This window comes from Phodopus roborovskii, unplaced genomic scaffold (genome assembly GCF_943737965.1).
Source record: "Phodopus roborovskii unplaced genomic scaffold, PHOROB, whole genome shotgun sequence".
NCBI classification, from domain to species: Eukaryota; Metazoa; Chordata; class Mammalia; order Rodentia; family Cricetidae; genus Phodopus; species Phodopus roborovskii.
Window position 1 is genome coordinate 44891738 of NW_026126433.1, and position 22005 is coordinate 44913742.

A 22005-nucleotide genomic window follows, 5' to 3' on the forward strand; every position below is an offset into this window, starting at 1 on the left:
AAAATATCCCAACAATATTTGCTTTTTACTTGTATATTTAGTTTAGTTTTTTCACATCTGAAGTAGTTTTCAACAGAGCTATATTATTTCTGGAGCTTTAGGGCTAAATGTATGTCTTTGGGGGTTATTGGCTTTATCACCCAATCAAAACACACCAATCAATATATCAATATATCAAATACCATGCCAATCAAAGAAAAGAATGATAGCAAAACCAGGTAAAAATTTGAACAACATGACAACATTAAGAAGAAGAGATAATATATTCAATAAACCCCAAGTCCAAGTCCATGTGTGGGACACTGATATGAACTCTAAGGCAAAATAAAGAAAGAACTGTAGTAGGGCGACGGGTATATAAATCTAAGCAGTCTTGGTCAGTGTGTGGTCTCATTTACCACTCTTCAGTCAATGGTTTTGAAGTTGAGTTTAAAATGTCCTAGTTGGTTAAAGGAACAGACTAGTCTGATAGATGATTGTTCTTGCTTGAGGAGCAATCTCATGACGGGGTGTCACACCTACACAGTTCTGTTGCTCCTGGACTCTGAGGTAACTGTGGGATTAGGATGATGACTGGAACCCTTCAGGCACTTTTGGAGGCCTGGAACAGAACACTGTAAAAACTGACATGACAGCAGGGTTTCCAGAATTCCTCTTATCTTTGTGCCTTTAGCATCAAAGGAGGATGAGATGGTTCTGGGGTTGTGGACAGACACTCCTTGAGTGACTGACAAGCCTACGTGTAGGCTAAGGAGAGACTGACTCAAAGTATTTCTACACAGACCCAAAATGAAGGCAGAAACACAACGTGTCTTTTTTCATGCTTTTAGTGCTTTTAGTCACTTTGTAGAACCCAGGAGACAGACAATACTTTGTAGAACAATCAGTTTGTATCTGCTACAGTATTTATGTCCACTATACTTACAACTATTTCTCATTTTTTCCACTCATCCTCCTTTCATTCTTGTTCTCTATTATTTCTCTGTCATTCCAGGTTTTAATTGGATAGTTGATGTGATTATGTTTTTCTTTTCCCCTGGTATTATCAATTGAAATTTTGTTGTTTAAAAACATATGTGTATGTGATTACACCAGAGATTTTCTGTACACATTCACATTTAATTCAAGTCCATTTTGAGTAGCACTACTTCATGAGCAATGCAAGTGACCACTGGCAACATGGCCATTTCCTGGCTTTTATTAACAACCTTATTGTTATTAATGTCTCTGGTTGATGTGCTATTGCTATAATAACTAATACAGAGTTGCTATTATTATTTTTGAGCAACAATTTTCTGTAAGAATGATTACGAATAAACAGTTTGATTAAATCTTCATTTATTCCTTCTGCAAACATTGTCCTTCATTACATAACATGTTTCTGAGCCATGTCATACCCTCAGAAAAATTTAACATCACTTTCAAGAAAGTATAGATAACATATCCCTCTTTTGTTTTGCCCTGTTTTGGTTTTTGAAATTTTAGAGATGGGGTCTATCTATATAGTTTTAGCTGGCCTTGAACTTACTGTGTAGACCAGGCTAGCCTCAAAAATCAGAGCAATCCTCCTAACTTTGCCTCCTGACTGTTAGGATTAAAGGAATGCACCACAACACCTAATAACAATTTTATTTGTCTAAGGATTTACTTTATTTTCCCTTTGAAGGATAATTTAACTAGATAGAACATTGCAGGCTGTTGTTATATATACCATTTTATTCTGCTCCCTTCTCTTCTTATTTGAATGGAAATGAAAAGAAACTGAATGTACTTTTTATTTATTTCCCTAGGAAGCAAGGCTTTTATCTTCCTGTTACTTATTTCAGTATTTCTTCTTTGACTTTCTGTGATTTGGATATGACATTCCCATAAGCACTCAGTATGTGTGTTGTCCTCTGAATTAGTTGGATCTGTGGACTGGTGTCTATTATTTATTTTGGGAAGTTATTAACTATTGTTATTTGTATTCTTGTTTCTTTTCTCTTGGGTATTCCCACCACAAAGTTCTACACATCCTTCAATTGTCACATAGTTCTTCTATGTTCTGTTCCATCTTGTTTCCTGTCAGTGTGTTCTCAGTGTTCTAAAGAATCTGAAAAGAATTGCTGACACTGATTTGGTTCCTTATTATGTTGAAGATGGAAGTGGTGGCTTCTGTTTTGCTTTGGATTTTCAATGTCCCTTAGGCCCTTGCAGGAAAACCTTACTGTCCAGCCCATGGTACTCTTGGAAGATCATAGATCCTTTAAGAGGTAGAGCCCAACTGAAGTATATTAACCATAGGGTTATGTCCTGAAAGTGATATCAGGAATAGAGTCTCTCAAACAATCATACAATTTCCCTCTCTTCTCTCTGTCCATCCATCTTCCTTTCCCTTCTTGGAAAGATGAGTAGTGATTCCACAAACTTCTCACTTCCGATGATTCTGCTGGAGAGGTGGAACCAAGTTCATGGGTTGAAGCCTCTGAAACTGAGCCAAAACAAATCCTTCTTCCTGAAGTTGATTGTCTCAAGCATTTTTTCACAGTAACAGAAAGCTGGCCAATGGAACTTTCAAGTGTATCGTACTTTAGAATGGAAACTGAGACTTCAAGTTGGGTATTCAATTTCTTCGTCTATAAAACAGAGATAATACAGAATGATATGAGGTTTAAATAAATTAAGTAAAATGTGTTGACTGGAAAAGAGCATGACAAGCAATAAACACACAATAAATATTTTTACCAAGTCTGAGAGTAGTGGTTGAACATATTTCACTCTCCCCCCCTCCGCCCCAAATATTGAGAACACAGTAGGTCATGAGGACTTTTTGCCCAAATGGCTTTGAAATCGAACTGAAGCATTAGTGATCCCCATCATATCACATTTCTTGTAGCTTCTGAAGTAGTAGAGATGTGCTCACATGTGTGTGCTTTTGACTTGGAATCAAAAGCTAGTAGAGATGTTATATGAAAGGGGAGACAAAGAGCTGTGGCTGCGTTCCACATCATTCATAAAGGATAGGAGCTGGCAAATGATTGAAAGAACATTGTCATGTCATTTTATCACAAATTTAGTAGAACGTATAATATAGGTCTGGACTGATGGTCAGCTCCATTACATACAAGAATAGCTTCTTTTGTTTCTTCTGTTGTAAGTGTATGTGAGGTGATGGGTTGGTTTTTCTTATCTTACTGAGCATTTTCTGTTTCTAACAACAGAAAACATTCTGTCCTCCTTGTACAAATGCCTGTCAGTCCAGGAAATTGTGAAAGGGCAGGAATCACATCCAGCGTTCTTTATCTGAATGGATTCTACAATGTCATCAGCAGATGACTTCATTGGAAATGGGATATCCTACCTATAATAGTTATATTTTCAGAACTGATCCAGAAATGCTTAAGTTGAGTATCTCTTCCTTTCTCTCATAAACTGTTACTTCTGTTCTGGTTTCCATTTAAATTTATTGTTTTTAAATTCATCTCATCTTTCCTGTTACTTCCACCATGGAAAGAGTTGTCTGTATCTGGAGAGTTTTGATGCTACAACTTTGACCATCTGCTGAGATATGTTAAAAAATGATATCCATAAAATGAATAAGCAAACACAATTTTTAGGCTAATGAGAAGGAAAAGGTGTTTGGTGCAAAATCCAGGAACCCATGAACCAATGCTAAGGTTTGTTATGGGTTATTTCCCCTACCCCCATCGGCCTGGGCCCACTACTGCCATGCCAGCCTCAAATAACACAAGAGACACTGTATTAGATATAAATGCTGTGGGCCAGTTACTTGTTTCTTATCAGCTATCTCTGTCTTAAATATTAACCCATTTCTATTAATCTAAGGATTTCCACATGGTCTCATCTTACTGGAGAGAGGGGATGGTGTTCTGTTCTCTCCTTCTTCCATCTTGGATATTCTCCCTACTCCTTCCTCTCCTCCTAGTCTCCTCGTCCCACCTATATTGCTTTCCTATTGGGCAACAGTTCTTTATTCATTAACCAATAAGAGAAATATATTTACAGAATGACATCTCCCATCAAAGGTCATGGGAGAGATCTGATTCCATAAAGTTGTTCTATTGACCCCCACATGCACACTGTAGCACACACACCTGACACACTCATATAAACACAAATAAATAGATTATTTATATATATATATATATATAGTGATAGATAGGAAGATAAAGTGATGGTTAGATGTTAGGTTGATCAAAAGATAGATAGAGAAATAAAGCTATAGATAGACTAGATACACAAATGATAGATTAGAGATAGATAAATATATGTATATATATATAGAGAGAGATGATATATTAGAGATAGATAGATGATTTAGATAGATTGATAGAACATTTCTCATAATCTCCACTTCCTTTCAAAACAGACTTTGTTCTTGTCTATCTACCTTAGAGTTCCTTCCCAAGCTGGGCTACAGGATAGGTAAATAATAAGGAAAAGACTTAGCACATAGTCAATATTTATTCCATTGCCTTAATACTATTGCTTATGCTAACAAATGCTGAGGGTCATTTCACAGACTATGGGAAGATAATGCAATAAGTTGAAGAACAGCAGAGAAAGGAAAGAGAAATGAAGACATAGCATGGAGGTTACCACACTAAGTAATCAAGGCATAAAGATGGATTCCCATACTGTAAGGACTACTAATGGCGTCTAAAATTTCTAGCTCTTGGACAAAGCAGCCTTACAGACTACAGCCAGGATTTCTGAATCTTCTTCGAATCCCCCATGACAGTGCCCCTTACCAGCAGGAAGTAGTTTGGAAAGAACAACGCCCAAATTCCCAAATATTGTCTATAAATGTTTGTTTTCATTTAAATGGACTTGGTTATAAAAAATAAATAAAAAAATATAAAATTTCTAGCTCTAAGGAGTTCCTGAAAGAAAGTCCTTAGTGGTCATACATTTTAAAATTTTCTATCAGAATAAAACAAGTCACATACTCTGAAGAAGTCAAACATCACAGAGTTCTAAAGGGCTAGAGTGAGAGGCTTAATTAGGATGATCTCAAAGGTCATGCAATGACCCCTTTAACAATATGCAAGATCAACTCCATGACTCACCTACAGGCTTGTCTTTGTGACACGTATCACTGTCATCAATAGCATTACATGGAAATTAATTCTGCTTCATGTGGTTTATCGGATCGTCAAAATTCTGTATTCAGAATCACATCATGCAGCTGGCCTGTCTCCTTCATGAGGTGAACTTTGGAACAACCCAAGAAGCAATTGAACATAAGGTCTCGAAGCTGCCTCTTGCTGGAATTGTTTACAGATGTTGCATAGCATTGAGCTCACAGTGACTGACGGCAATATCATGGTCTTGTATTCTTTCCCTTGCATGTGTTCTCCCCCACTCCTCTGTAGACTCTTCTCCTGCCTCACCATTCTTACAGATACTTTCACCTCTACACTGTCTCACAAAATATTTTCATCCAATCCTAGTAAATTTCCCTTGGTTACATTGCTTTCTATGTATAGTCCTTAAGCATTTGCCCTGTTTCTTGACAATACAGTTCATTCATCTTCTGTTTGTAATTAAGGTGTCACCTAGACTCAGCAATACAAAAACACTATCCCTACATAAACATTTGAATCATCTGTGACTGTATATGATTGTTGAAAGTTGTTTTATCTTTTGTTATTCCAGTCCTTTTCCTTTTTACATCATCATGGTCAAGAGAAAGTACATCCTCAAATCACACATGAGATACCAAAGACTCCTAGATCCCCACTCACCTTTCCCCCTTGCAGTCACATGTGTTTTGTGCCTCTCAAATGCATGGTGTCTCTTTAGCTTGCCTTCTATTTCATCATTTCAGGCAGATTCCAACAGTTAGCCCACAGCACCACCCCTCTCATCTCAGGTACAAATATGTTACTTTCTACCTGAGGATCTGGCCTATTCCTGATAATTTCTCCAACAATCATAAGTTAACTAACTTAAAATGTTCAAGAAGTTAACTCTGCTCACTGTTGATTTCTTTCCTGAAGACAGGTGTGGTCCTTTGCTTCAAATCTCATCTCTAGCAATACCCATTATCATATCAACCCAATTTCAAAGAAAGTAACCAAGAGTATTAAAAAGTCATCACTACTTATATCCTCATCTCAAGATGACTAACTGAGAGTCTGTCAAATGCATGTGGCACAATAATTTGATTTGAATGTTGAACATTCCCCTTGATTTTAAAAATAGTTCCTCAGGATGTGATTAATCAATTATTTAGAATGTCTTGGAGATGTCAGATGTGGGTCCAAACTCCAGTCACATGAAGAGAGTAGTTTTCAGTCACTTGTCCAGTGGTTGAGCCAAGAAGATAGTAAATATTTATAGGCTTATCCCAGGGCGCTGACTAACGGGCCTGGATGGCCTCTGAGAGAAAATAAACACAGGTCTCCCACATCGTAAGCCTGGCCAGCTTCATTACTGGCTTCTCTTTCTACTCTTTACAGGGATTATCCCTGCTCATCTTCAGCCACATTTTGATGGACCCACTGCTAAGTTATAACAAGTATTTTAGAAGGGACAAGAATTGTTTTCTTTCCTCATGACCACATGTTTAGATTGGAGGAGTCCTGTGCTCATGCTGTCTTTTTGCCTCTTAGTTTGCTTATCCCATCTCAATGGGCAGCCACAATGTTTGCGTTTGATCATTAAGCATTTGAACATCATGTGAAGCACTACAACAGAAAAATATTTAAACAGTAGAGGATATAAACCTGTCCAAGAATTTCATCTGAAACCAAACATCTAACTTTCAGAAGACATTGACATATGACGGCACTTAGGTTACTCAGAACTCACAGTTTGATTTCCAGTTTAAATACTTCATTGATTATATTGATGTCCTATATTGGGGGAAAAGAGATGGTGTAATGTGTAAAACACCCCCTGTGTATACATGAAGATTTGTGTTTGCTTCCTTCACAACCATGTAAAATTCTATGAATAGAAACATGGGACTGTATTTGTGCTGGAAGGTGGGGACAGTAAGATCCATGACACTTTCTAAGTTTATCAGCCTATCAGAATCAGAGATTTCAGGTTTAGTGAAACAACCTGAATATATGTATGTATGTATGTATATATATATGGAGACATCGAACACTGGCTTTTGCCTTCCACAGAAGCACAGATGTAATGTGTGTGCATCTGTTCACACATGGACACACATGCACATACAACACAGGTGCAAACATAAAATAGTATTTTTGTAAATCTGCTTTAAGAATTATCTAGACAAATATTCTGTGAGCTTATTTTCATTGTTTAAGCTTTTATGTGAGTTCTGGGTAGCACTACAAAGTTAACAGCTGGCCATAGTCTTAAAATTCATTCCTCTAGTCCAAACTCCTCCATCTTCAAATTAGGAAACAGAGGGTCAGGGAATTAAGTGAGAGATGCGATCTGCACTGTAGATAGTTGTGACAATGTAGTATTTTTTTTCAAGAGGAGCTTCCAGTTTATAAAGAATAGTTTTTTGTCTTGTATAAACTTAGTTTTTTTTTTCATTTTAAATGTTTGTAGGGACAGCCTTACATAGCCTAGCCCATGGTGATGTTGAACTTGCTATGTAACCAAGAATGACCTTAGTCTTCTAGTTCTCCTGCTTCTACATCCCAAGTGCTGTGATTTTACTTATTGGCCATGATCCCTAGCTTATGCAGTGCTACTAATCAAACCCATGACTTTGTGTATACCAGACAAGCAGTCTACTAACTGAGCTACACTGTTAAGTCCCTTTTTAACATTCTTTTGGTCCTTTGAAAATCTGTTGAAAGTCCTGGAAACTCTTGAGAGAAAAACACTTAGAAATTTACAATTAATTTAAGAAAGCCTGCAACTGCTGAAACTTTAACACTCTAACTCCAGATTCATTTATGTGTCAACTCACGAATGTTTATCAGAACAGTAATCGTTTTTCCTATATTTTTAATTATACTTTTTCTTTATTCTTTGGGATTTCATACATTTGTACAATGAAAGATGGGCATACACACTCCACCTTTCCCTTTTCCAACTCTTCCTAACATGTTACCACCCAAACATCATATCTTTTTTAGTTATTTTTCTCTTTGACAGCCCAGTAAATCCAATCATTGCTGCTTACATGTGCACATATGCAAGACCATCCCCTGGAATGTGCAGAGGACCCTCAAAAAAGAATGATTCTCTCTCCCCAAGTAGCTATAACCTGCCCATAGCTCTTCACAAAAGGATAGAGGTGGAAAAGTACTTCCCTCTTCTATATCAGAATTTTGACTGACTTGATAGCCATATCATGAAATGTCTAGAAAACTCCATTTCCCATATAGGACTGAGAACTCAGTCACTTATTCCCAGACCTTTAAAAAATTATTAGTCTCTGTACTGACTATGACCCTTCTCAACAAGAAACTTACCTGGCCAAGACTGAGAGCAGTCCAGGCCTATGGGTATCAATATAAATGTTTAGAAAACAATTTATCAAAATGATAGAAAAACATCAGTATCAGGTTCTACCCTAGGGCCTATGATCTCTACAGTCATGGGCTTTTGACCAGTGCCAGTCATGACATTTCCTCCTATGGAACGGAACATGTCTCAAATCCAATCAGAAAACCAGTAGGTACCCTCTAATGGTCATGTCGCTATTGCACCATGAGCACCTATTAGCTGGCAAATGGGGACTGTGGCATTCAAGGTCCAGCACTGGGTGAGACCATTGATAGCTTTTCTCCCCAGCAGCATTTTTAGTGCCTTTTGACACTTTGAAAGCTAGCCATCTGAGAGTTTTCTGCTTGATTGTGACTGATTTCTCCATGCCCTGTAGCCAATGTATGTGGTGACTTCAGTGATAGGTTCTTAACGTGGAGGGAATTATAGCCTGTAACCAAGAGCAATGATATGTGCTTTTTAGGCAACCTCTAGGACTTCTTTGACCAATAATGCATAGGGCGGTTTCCCATCACCTAAAATGCAATTCTAAGAATAGACAGGAATTGACAGATGGAAAGAGAACTGACCTCCCCACATCTGCTGATACCATCTGCCAGTTGCTATTGGCAGCTGAGACAGGGGAATAGCTTGAGTCTTCCAGTTCAGGGCCAACATAGGAAATATAGGCAGACCTTGGCTCTTAGAAAAGGAAGGTAAGGAAAGAAAGAGGGAGAGAGGGACGGAGGGTGGGGAGGAGAAAGAAGGAATGGAGGGACTTCCTTCCTGTTTCTGCTGAAGATAGTTTTCAGATCTTTCTGACTAAAAACAAAAGCCATGGAACTTTATCCTGTATTTGACATTCCACTTTCATTGACCTTCGTGATGAGAATATTTGTCATTTGTTTCTTGGGTCTCCTTTGTAACAAATGGTTAAAAACTCCGCTTTCAAATGCTCTTTGCTACTTTAAAATAAAACATTAACAAGTCTATCATTCATTAAACATGCTTCATTGTCTAGCACAGAGAAGCCGACAAGAACCCCCAAAGATTTGCGATCCTGTGTTCTGATGTTTGAAGCCTTTTTTTCACTTAAGTCCAGAGCTTTAAGATTCCTGGAGGCCTCCCCTGCTTCTGAAAGCCTGAAACCCCATGCTTTGGTATCAGATTCCTCTGAGGAATATTGAGGCCTATTGTGAGCAATAATCTTTCTTGGGGATCCCACAGCCAGCATACTTGGACTCTGAATGGGATATTGTGGTGATGATTTTTTTTTTCAACTCCAGAAAGCCACTGGAGTTAAAATGCTGTGTTAACACCACTTCCTCCCTGTAAACTCAGTACTTGGCTTATAGGCAGCTCATTGTTTGTGTTACTTAGACAATGGGATGTTTCAAGGTTAGTAAAGCAATTCTCAGGTATGACAAAAAATGAGAAGAGTACTTCCAGATTCTGTGTTTGGCCCTTCAACACTCATAAACTGAGGCTAGATTTGCTTCTAGTAGCCTATAGGTATTGGAAATGATGATTTTCCCTTCTCTTAGGACAATAACTCTTCTTACTTGAGGTAAAAATTAGCAATACTCAAAATTATCTTGCTATCATTTTACCCAACACATTTACTTCCCAGTGGTTTTTTGGGGTGAATTTTTAGACATTGAACCCTTCTCTTTCCCTCTATTGAGAAAAACCATGTATTAAAACATCTATGTTCACATTTGTCTTTTCACAAGCTATGCTGCCCCCCCAAACAAGCAGTTCTTTCCAATATTAAGTGAGAGGCAGAGTTAGCATGCCCTTGGCCCACACCCCCACTTCCAAGGCAATTGTGTGTTCTACAGAAGTCAGTCCTGCTGTGGGTGTGGGAAGGCAGCTACAGTGTCAATAAAAAGCAGCCTCTGTTTATCAGTCCAAATGTTTATCCTTCCAAAATATTGATGCACAGCACCCCCAAGCTGTTCCTTGAAATTACATTAATATACTGTTGAGAACCTCAGCCCACCAGGTGGTCTGAGGTGCTTTGCTCTTTGTACCTGAGTACATGAATCCCTTCATGAATCTGCAGGAGGCTGGGGTATCTGCAGCTCACTGAGGGGAGGTTGAGAGGTTCCACTTTAAGCTGTAGGTCTGTGCATGGGCCTGGAAGCTGCTGTGCAACATATCCACTATGTTCATTCTTCTGATGCCATCACAGAAGCCTGAGAGAGCACATTGAGCTACACCGGTCTTCTAAAGTCCCTTAATGCATGGTGACTACTAAAAGCCCCAAAGGATGGGGGAAATGGCACAGGGTCATATAAATAGGAAACAATGGCTTCCTTACAACAGTATTTAGGAGACTGAAGGGAAGTTTTTGAAAAAACTAAACTATCAAAGTTTCCTAAGTTGAAATGCTGTTTGAATAAATTTATACTTTTGGCCATAGGGACAGGAATGCAGTTTCTCTCAAACTAAATTGCATACTTGTCCCCACTATGAAAGCTTGGTAAAGTGGGCAACTGCTTGATGTCACAGGGAAACAGTGAAGAAAACTGGGAGTGGATGGGATCAAAATCCCTGAGTCAGGAAAATACCAAGCTGAGCATCACAGTTACCTGTGGTTTCTGCTTAGATCTGTCCATTCCTTGCAGTGCAGGGGAGTGTCTTGGGGCTCCCAGAGTCTTCCTGTGGGAAAGAAAGATGACTGAGACCAGCTCTCCCAGCACACCTTCTTCCTTTGAATCATGCCCCAGGTAGAAACAATAGGACTTCAGAAATCTGAGCCTGAAATTCTATATACAAGTTCTTGACAGTCTTGTTAACATGCAGCTGGGTGGGGCAATAGATTCCTAAGGGGGAAGCTCAAGACCTGAGGTCGGAGGCCAGGGGCATCTGGAAGTGATGGAAAGATTGGAGGGCAAGTTCCAAGTGTGCCAAAGCAGAAGACTTGCTTAAGTACTTAAAGTCTCCCACTGAACTCCTGGTATACAGCTAGAAAATCCACAGAGAATAAAAAATTAGGCAGTCTGTCTCTACACAGGCCAGGAGTTGAGGATGACATCCAAAGAGGAATTAGAATATCAGTAAATAAGGAACTGTTCCATGGCTGAGAATGTGGCTCAGTGATACAATCAATGTTTGCCTAACATAGTCATGGCACTTGAAAGAAAAGAGAAAATAGGAAAGAAAAAGGAGAGAGACAGGAAACAAGGAGAGAAGAAGAGGGGGAAATCCTTTAAAGAAACAATCTACTATCTGCAAATAGGTTAATCATGGACAACAAATTAAACAAAGGAAAGAAGTTATGAGTGAAATAATAAAATTAACAGTAGACAACAATGAAAGCAAATGCAACATACCAAAAAAAAATTGTAAAGACAGCTTTGAATTGTTTTTTGTCCATTGCAAATGGATGCAAACTTGATTTTAATATAGTGCTGGAGGAATAGCTCAGACATTAAAGGCTAGGTTCATACCTCCCTTCCAGAAAAAGCTCAACACAGTGTATAACTGTATAATTAAATTTTTAAGAAAAAATCATGTTTATGCAAGTTCTGTGCATACATACACAACTTTTTATCACATAAGACTTTCAGTGGAGCTCTCAGCCTCTCATCAGCTGGCCTTGTTGCACTGGGGCTGAAACCCATTCATCATGGTGGGAGGGTGTGGTGGAGGGGCCAGAAAGCTAAAGCAAACGATGTGAGGAAGGATGTGGAGCTAGGACTGGATGGCCCCTTCAGGAGCCTACTCCTGATAATGTAACTTCGCCTACTGGGTCCTGCCTCCTAATAGCACTATGGGATTGGGACCAAACTTCAATATATAGATCTCTAGGAAACATTTCAGACCCAAACACGGCAGACACTGTCAACATGTCTTTCAAAGATGGGACCAATTTACTTGCCTCCACTGGGTGTGATACTGCTGCTTCCACATAGCAGCTGCCACATGCTGCTAGATTTCAGTTTTTGCTGCCATGGGAGACCAGTAGTAGCATTGCATTGAAATGGCCTCTAGCTTTATTATGGAGAGTAATAACTCACAGTGCTCTGCAGACATGGTTCCCATGAAACAGCCATTTGAATCTTTTTCCTGGCTTTCTATCTGATTGTATTTTCTCATGTCATTGTTAGTTTTCCCGTGTTGTCCATAGACATGTGCCTGTGTGTACTGGAGTGGAGGCTAGAGCAGGGTGTGTGGGAATCCTCTGCTATAGATATATTCCTTGATTATAGTCTGAACATGAAGCCTTGGTCTGGGACTAGGGCTGAGTGTGAATGCTGTGAGAGTCACCCGTGTAAACCCCAGCTAGAGATGAACTCAGATGATGGCAATGACCATCCAGTGGAAAGGAGATCCATGCAAATCACCAGTAACAATCAGTGTTCTGGAGTCTAAAATGAGTACTTCATGGAATTAGAGGGATTGTGTTTTACACCAAGCACACTGTTATCTTTTGAAACAAGGGAATCATTGGTGGATGCCTGTATTGTTAACTAACTTTTAAGAAAAGCAGGTCACACTTCTGTATGGCTTTGACAAGACACTGAGGGGCATAATTTCCTGAGTGTAGACCATGTGTGCACTCTCTAAAGAAAGCAGTTGGTACAACAGAGATGTCCTCTGCATATGTTGGGATAACACAGATCAGAAAGGTCTTTGTGTTGAAGATGACTTGGAACTCAGACCAGACACCTTGCTTTTAGGCCATATGATATATTTGATTTTTCTCCACTTCAAATCTAATATCATCTCTAGCTGATCCAAAGAGAAAAGACTAAGTGATATCTCAGTTGGCAGTCAGCATAGGCTTGTGACTTGGGCACCCTCCTTTTCACTTTCCTGCCAAACCACAGAGTTTATATGTTCCTTGCAAGCCATATAGGATATCTGCTATCCAGATCTACCATGCTAACTGCTAATTAGTCTTTGGCTTCTGTTTTTCACTCTGAAACATCAAGGACTTGGACACAAGGTTTTGGTCTTGGTTTTCACACAGACTCTCCACTCCCAGAACAATGTTCTCACTTCACTTTCTGTCCAATTAGCAATTCTGGATACATGTGTAAATCTATAAATGGTAAATACGCAGACAGGCCCATTTCTCCTATTGTACAACATTACCAGGAGCAGGAGAGAGAATATGTGGATGGTTTGGAAGATTTTTAACCTGACCTTGTTTATCTGGCAACTTAAGAGAACTCAGCAAAGCTGATTAGCCTGCTGGCAAAGAATTGAATACACAGATCATTTTAGGTGACCTCTCTCTTCTCATGATTAAGGACGTCAACACATCAGGAGGAGTTCCATTAACAAGAGAGATGTGGGCTCAAGCAATTCCTATTTCTAAGGCTCTGGCAGCTGAGACCAGGTCAATCTTATTGATTCCGTGGTGGTCTGAGGCCAGGCCCCACTGCTGTCGGGTGGTGGGTTTTAATTAATCTCTACATCCTGGCTTTCAGTATGAGTAGCTTCTAGCAGAACAACAGGAAAGGGACACTGGGTAGTATCTGGGTTACAAACCAAATGCTTGTGCAGACTCTTGATGCTTTGCCATGAAATTCTCATTTAGCAAAACCTGGAACTAGGCTCTGGGTGCAGCCTGTGTTTTATATGTACCAATGAAAGTTCTGGTATCTCTGCCTCTTGTTCCTGTATTTCCCATCTGGGATCCCATGCTTTTCTGTGACTAGCTGTAGTAAGTCATTCTGCTCGTTCCATTTAGATTTCCATCTCATCACGGACACTCGTTGGCTTCAGAAGTGCCCTTAGACATGTTTTCTTCTTCTTTTACCTCTGGAATGTGACCAGACCACTGGGCCATTCCCAGTGCAAAAAAGGATTGAGAAATAGTTGTTTTAGAGGTTGGGAGATACTGTTTCATGCCATGCCAGGTAACTGTCTTAAATGAAAAACATAACAGTGACACAGTCATGTAATACTTTTCCGAAATCTGAAGGTTTGAAAAAAAAAAATGCTACCAGTTAGTAGAAATAAAAATGTCAATGTGCTTAATTGTCAATTCACAATGAAAAAAATTTAGAATTAACTGCTTCTTGTTATATCACGATCTTCACTTGGCCACTTTATTTATTTGCCTTTTTTCTTGGATGCAGGCTGGGAGGCATCAATCAACCACTAATATTTCCTTAGGATATAGCTGACCTTATTCCCTCACTAATAGCCTTGCCTCTCTTTACCTGTCAAGTCATTTACAAAGCTGATGTCAAGATAGAAAAGAAAGTAAAGTAAGGACTTAGGCACCATTTGATGCAGGAGTTACTAGTGTGTTGTATATGCAATGTATCAGTGACATTTCACAAAGCAAACCAAATGCAGACCTATGTGTAAATGTGTGCACACATGCCTTTACACATCTTCTGCCTAAGAGACTCTGCCATTCATGGACTCTCGGAGCAAGGCTGTGCTCTACAAGGTAAAGATACACTTGAGTGACAGCTGCTTTTTCTTCAAACACGCAGCACAGTTTCTAGGAATATATACACACACACACACACACACACACACACACACACACACACATACACACACAAACACACATACACACACACAATAACACACACACATACTATGTATGTTTGTATGCATGCATGTATGTATGTATGTATGTATGTATGTATGTATGTATGTGTGTGTGTTTCCTACAGTCTTAGGTCTCTGCTGCTTGCCTACTATATTTATTTCTAGTCTCTAAATTGCTCAATGTAAAGAGATCATGTTGTTCTACATTCCATGTCTTTTATTTTATTCTTGTTTGTGTCTGGGTGACTTTGAGAAAAGCAAAACTCTGTGTCTGGCTTCTCATCTCCTTCCTCTTGGGCTGGCAGGATAGTGTCAGAGTCCCAAGTGGTATGTGATTTTTTTCTTTTTATATTCAGTTCTTATCTATTTCTGGGAAACTTTAAAAAATATTCAAATTTTCCTTTACTCTAAAATGTACACAGTATCCCAGCTCAGAGGAATTTGGACTAATCATGTGTTCTTTGGGGGGATTTCAAACTGGTACACTCTAGAAAGCCAGTCTCCTCGCTCTGCTTTGTATCAGCCCACTCTCATATACAATAGTAAATTCAGGCTTATTTTAAAAGGTATCTGCTTTTGTAACTCACTTCAACTGGAGAAGTAAAATGTCCTTTAATGGGTAAAGAACATTAAATGCATAAAGAATTTGCTCTTCAGCTCCAGGGAACTTTTAGGATGTCTGTGATTCAGGAATGGGGAGATGAGTCAGTTGGCAGAGTGTTTGCCGTGAAAACATGAAAATCTGAGTCTAGCCCAGCACCCAAATAAAGTGTCAGGCATGGTAACATTCTTCAGCATTCCTAGTGGTGAGGGTGGGCCCTGTTGTGGTGGTGGCTTGCAAAGAGTCATTCAGTCGTCTTCCTGTCATCTTGCTGCCCAGTCATCCAGTCAGTTCAGTGAGCTACAAATGGGGGGGGGGAGGAAGATGTCTTGCTGAAGGACTCTAGTCTGTTCTGTATTCCAAGTGTGACTACTATAAATATCACAAGACCCTGACAGTCTTCCCTAAGTGTATATGTACCTCATTGAGCTAAAGACAATAGCCAAAGGTCTCCTATGGCTGTCTATCAATTCTCCCGAGGAGTTCTTTCTCAACAGTTGGACTGAAGGATGATGGATAGAGATAAAGTTCAAAGTTTGCAAGTTGTATTTTCTTCCTAAGTGATTTTAAAATATTTGAAAGACCAAGGAATATCTCTTGGCAATTTGGTTTTTTCCCTTTTGCCAATAGATTCACATTTTCACTATTTCATAATTCTTAAGTAGGAGAGATAGGAATCAGTTAGCTAATCAGTTACTGCTAGCAAACCAGAGATTTAGCCAAATGGTTCATTCCAGAAATGATGCAGGGGAGGAATATGTTCTTATTTTCATCCAACGTCTACTAAAACACGAAGTGGCCATGAATATCCTCATTTTGCTTTACTTTGCAAATATAGTGGGGAGTGTTTGCCTCTGAACTCTGTTTTAACATTCTTTGTATGAACCCTATATTTGAAATTCCACCAGCTGTGTTTTTGGTACTATGATTGCCCTATGCATGTAATGAGATCACCTAAGACTGTCAAGGTCACTGTGCAGGAAAGTTTGAACTTCAAGTTAGTGAACCAGGCAGGAAGACTGGGTAGATTTGAATGCATTCAGTACTGAAGGTATTTGAAATAATTTGGATACAAAGAGTTGGTGCTAAAACCTGAACTCCTGGTTTCCTATAGGGTCATTCTTGTAGAAATTTCAAGTTTAGATAACAGCTTTGGAGAAGCTGATCATGAACAGAATGATGGGCTGAAGTACAACTTGGTAGTTAGGAAAAATAAACCAGGTTGTACAAGCCTGAAAAAAAAAATATCTTACCTTCCAGATCTTAGCACAAATTGGAAATGGTTCATGTTATCTAATGACCCCAAAAGATAGAAGAAACCATCTCATGTCACACCCACTGTTCCTGCTGGTCACTTGAACTACAAAGTTAATCAGATCCACAAATCCCAACATCACTGACAGTGCCCATGGCTTACCAACTTCAACACAGATAAATGGCCCCATTAACGTCAGGGCAGTTGTGTTTGTCCAAGGAATAGACGTCTGTATTTTACATTGCATTATCCAGCTTATCCAAGGGATAAGAGATGTTTACTTTCACAAATTCCAGGCTTCTGAGCTGAGTTAAACAGGACAAGTTTAAAGGCAGGGGCTCAGAAGAGCACATGGCTCTTTGACAGCTCTGCTGTGGTCTGCAGAGGCTGAGTTAGAATCCAAGCTTATCTCTGAACTCATGGGCTAAGAGCTGGGGGCTCTCAGGCCTTCCTGTTACCTGTGTCCTCTATGTAGCTACTGGTGTTAGATTGACAAAGTAAATGGACCATAACCTGCAAATAATTTGGCATTGGATTAGTGTTCACAGATATATGTGCAATAATTTTCAATAGCCCCTGAAGGCTGAGAAGTAAAGAACACAGCAGGGCAGACCATGTAGTGTGGCTTTCCTCAGTCACTGTTTGGCCTCAGGTAGGTTCAGCCTTCAAGAACAAACCTGTGTTCTTGTCTAGCCTCTTGTGCTGATTTAATGTGCTTCTTAGAGATGAGATGCCTCTTCCTCTCTAGACAGAAGAGAAACAGAGACAGAAAAAGAGACAGAGAGCTGAAATCAACTCCCCTTTCAATCTTCCTTCCACCAAGTTGCCCCTGGCTTGGAAATGATAAGCTCAGCATATGCAACAGCTGCCTGCTGCCATCTGCTGTACTCTTTATTGCTAGCAAGCAGAGGACTCTGGCTCCCCATAGAGAAGATGGAATGGAATATGTGGGTGAAAGAAGTCTGCAGTTTTCTGGCACCAAGGAAATCTCTCAATATTGCAGTTATGGGATCTCCACTACCCAGCTACCATTGTGAATGGACCATGAACATGTTTTCTGGACTTCAAATGAGTTTTCCTCTACACCATGATTATGTCCTCCATTTTACAATTGTGGATAGGACAAAAACAAAAAACAAAAAACAAAAAAACAAAACAAAACCAAAAAAAAAAAAAACTGCACTGAGAAAATTTCAACAGAACTGAAGCTGTCTCAACACTTGACTATCTAACACAAATGCCCTATTTAAACATTTAAAACAATAAGTGGTGTTTGAGATTCTGGGACAGCTGAAGACACAATGATGACGAAGACATTACTATAGTATTCTCCCTCCCTTTTAATGGCCTGATTCCTTCATTTTCAGGCATGTTCAGGCCCAAAAGTGTTTCTGTTTCCATTGAATGAATTCATTTTTCAGAGGCTCATTATAATGTCATATCTAGTGCCAACCCTCAAACAAAACAAAGTTTACTTCGGAGTCCATTTAATTCTCAGTTTAGAAGTTGTCTTCTGGGGAGGGGAATGAGAGGATTATGGGGTGACTGGGAGGATGGCAGAGAGAGAGAGAGAGGGAACTGAGATTGATATGTAAAATAAGATTGTTTTTTATTTAAATAAAAATTAATTGAACAAAACAAACAAAACAGAAGTTGTCTTTCTTGGCATAACCCAAATCCAGGTTTCCAAACATTGTCTGCCTCTGGCTTTTCAAAAATGTAGAACTGCCCTGGTTTTCTTTTCTGGCCTACCTTTGTTGTTGTTGTTCTCCTGCCTTCTGACTTCTGAAGTTTGAAGGGAAGACTTTATTTCATTTCCTCTGGTTGCTGACCATAGAAATGGATCAAACTTGAGCGTGAGTTCATCTCATTGGCAATTCAACTTTCCTTTCGTCTTCCATTCACTTGTTCTGATAGTGATGGCTCTGCTGGTAGTTTGCACAGTCCATCTTTGATTTTATCCTCCTACCTGTTAGGATTCTCACTTCCTAGAACTTGTTGTGAAAAAGAGATTTTTATCCCTCAATGCTTCCAGTATTAACCATACAAATTAGAAAGCAGAGACCCCAGGATCGGCTGGAAAGCATAGTCATGTATAGTAATTTTTGAAATAGAGGATTAATAGGACTTTTGATGCTGTGCTCAAATCCTCTGGCCACATATTCAGGATCTAGTAATATACTCATTAAAGGTGTGTTGTCTTCAGACATTGATCTACAGCTAGGATGCTCTTCTGCTCCTCTGTCAGCATGGGCTGGCAGGATATATTTCTCACTTCATATTGCTAACATAAATCTTTAAAAATGCATTTCATATCTCACTAACATCAAGAAAAGGAAGGATAAAATACAAGAAATTGTGGAAATGGATAACTTTATGAAATCTAACAATGCCAAGAAGGGGATGACAGTACCCTACCATGACTCCTGTGATGTGCATATCTTCTAATAAAAGTCATGCAGCATGGACACTGATCTGAACGCACTCAATAAGGTACTGTAAAACACTGTTTCAAAGGTGTATATTGGGTCTCTTGCTTATTCTGAAAAATGCTAAAAAAGTGCAAGAAGGAATGGTGGGGGCAGAAAACTAAAGTCAAGTCATCAAAATTGAATTAGTGAGTGTTTTACACAGCACTGCCATCTGGCAGTGTAAAGAGGTTCTCACTCTTCTGTGATCCCACTGTTTTCTACATAGATTTCTAGTGTGGACCCAACATTATGGAACATTGCATTTACAGATATCTCTTGTATTTAGTATTTAGACTGAGGGGCTTGATAAATGTTTGTCTCCTTTTGCCTTATACAGCAATTATTTGATAAGTGTTCAGTGAACAAATCAACTAACAGGCTTCTGACCTCAGACAAGATGGACAGAGAGACTTGAACATGGGAACAGTGAGAAAGGACAGGCAAGACTTAAGCTAAGAACTGGTAGCATGTGTTGACTGGAATCCAAGGTAGTATCTATGTCTCTTCATCTTTTGACTTAGAATCATTGAATCCTTGGCAGAAAGATAATCTGGTCTGATATCTCCATTTACCAAAAAGGACAGAGGTGGTCAAACATCCATTATTTCCAAAAGGTCAAATATTACTGCTTCCTGGTTATTCTTTATGAAGGTTGAAAGACATATGCAATATAAACAAATGCTGTAGTTAACAGTCTTGCTTTAACTTATCCTTTATGTACACGTGAGAAGTCTGATTATTAATTAAAGATGGAAAATTTATTTGATTAAAGTAACAGAATCTATTACACCTAAGAAGTTATAAACTATAATGATAGCATAATAATAATAATAATAATATAATAATAACTCCTCTCTTATTCGTGCTTAAATCTTAACATATGCCAGATAGCTGTCTAAGCATTATATGTGTATTTATTTAGTCTTCCTAACAACTGCTCTGATCTATAAACACGAGAAAAATAATGCACAGTGGTTGGCCAGGATCACAACCTAGTAAAACTCACAGGATGAATTGTTCAAACAATTTGACTCTGGAACTCAAATAATTGTCTCCTAGAAAGTTCTCTCTCAGTAAAGACATAGTTGTCTTCATGTAATGGAAAATCTAGTATGTAGTCTTGGCTGCACTATATAGGGCATCAAGTCCTGAAATTAGAAGTTAGAGGAAGGAACTTGTAGACAAGATTTATCAGACTTCTCAAAGGAGCCTGGCATTGGGAGGGAATCACATTTGCACTGTCTTCAGTAAAACTCAGTATGCTGAGACTTGTCCCTTAACCACTCTTACTGGATGGAAGCCCACTCTGTCTTCCTTGATGTCCTCTCCTAGTTCACCCATGGTGGTTGAGAATATGTCACAAAAGCATGCAGAAATTTTCATGAATCTGTAGGATTTGCCCATTGTTCACTGAGTGTCATTCAGGCTCATTCACAATCATTGGTAAGGAGCTCTGATGCCTGGGAAAAAGCAAGAGCTCAAGGTATTTTCATTTTCTATAAATTATGAATTTATCAATTGAGAGTCAATTTCATTCATTTTTATTTTCACTGACTAGAAAGCTACTTTTCTTAAGTTTTACAATCCATAATTTTTGTCTAAGCAATTGATTACTGACATCTAAATAAAGGAGTAAGTCAGCACAGAGATGAATATGGTTACACAAGTGGTAGTGTATTGTCTAGCTTGACTAGAATTTGATTTGTCTAGCTTGACTAGAATTTGATTTTCTAGGGCCCATCATGGATGCCAAAATTCTTAGATGTTCAAGCCCAACATATAAACTAGTCTAATGTTTGCCAACCATCCTTATTGCTGTTCAATAAGGATCTGGATAAACAATTAAGCCGAACAGATGTTTATTCAGGGAGAAATAACTCATAACATAGACAGGTGAACACCAGCATGTTCCTGCTCCCAAGAATGCCTCCGGAAGTCGTCCTGTCCCCGTGATGCTTGCAACAGAGCGTTCCCCTGCTCCTCCTCAGACCTAGTTCCACAGGTCACTTCCGCCCTTGGCTCTAGCACCCCCTCCCCAATGGGCGTAGTCAGTACCACAGAAGGAGACAAAATAAATATCCCACTACAACTCCCCTTTTAGTCTAAAGAAAAGATTTAGGCTTTATGCAAAACTATATACAAAACAGTGAATAACAAGTGTGCTCTAAGAAAAGGAAAATCGAGAACAAAACGACCTACATACATATCTAGTCCTAGGGTGAAGGCATAATGGAGTTTACAGTAGAATTGTCCTAAACTGAAAAACTTAAGTCTAGTACATAATATATCTAAATAGGAAGAGAGAATAATAGTTGTGATAGTTTAATCTTCAACCTCATCAAGACCTGAGAAGGAAAATAACAATACTAAGGTAGACAGGAAGTGCGGATGGGCAACTTCCAAAAGGTGCAGTGAGGACAGAAACATCAGGCTACCTGGATAGTCACCCAAGGTCACACAGCAACGTTGGTACACCCAGTTTTGGCTAAGGCCAAGAGTACTTGACAGACCACAAGAACAGCAGGGAGGTAGAAAAGCTGTCTTACCCTGATGTGGCAAGGTTCTAAACCCGAGTCTAAGCATCACCTTCCATACCCAACCCTAAGTAACTAAAACCAACCCAAAGAAGATGAATATTATCCCCAAATTCCAAGAGTAGGGAAAGGGGGCATCGTTATCTTAAGGTTACTTCCTGCTGAAATGGGACAATGATTGCTCCATGGGAT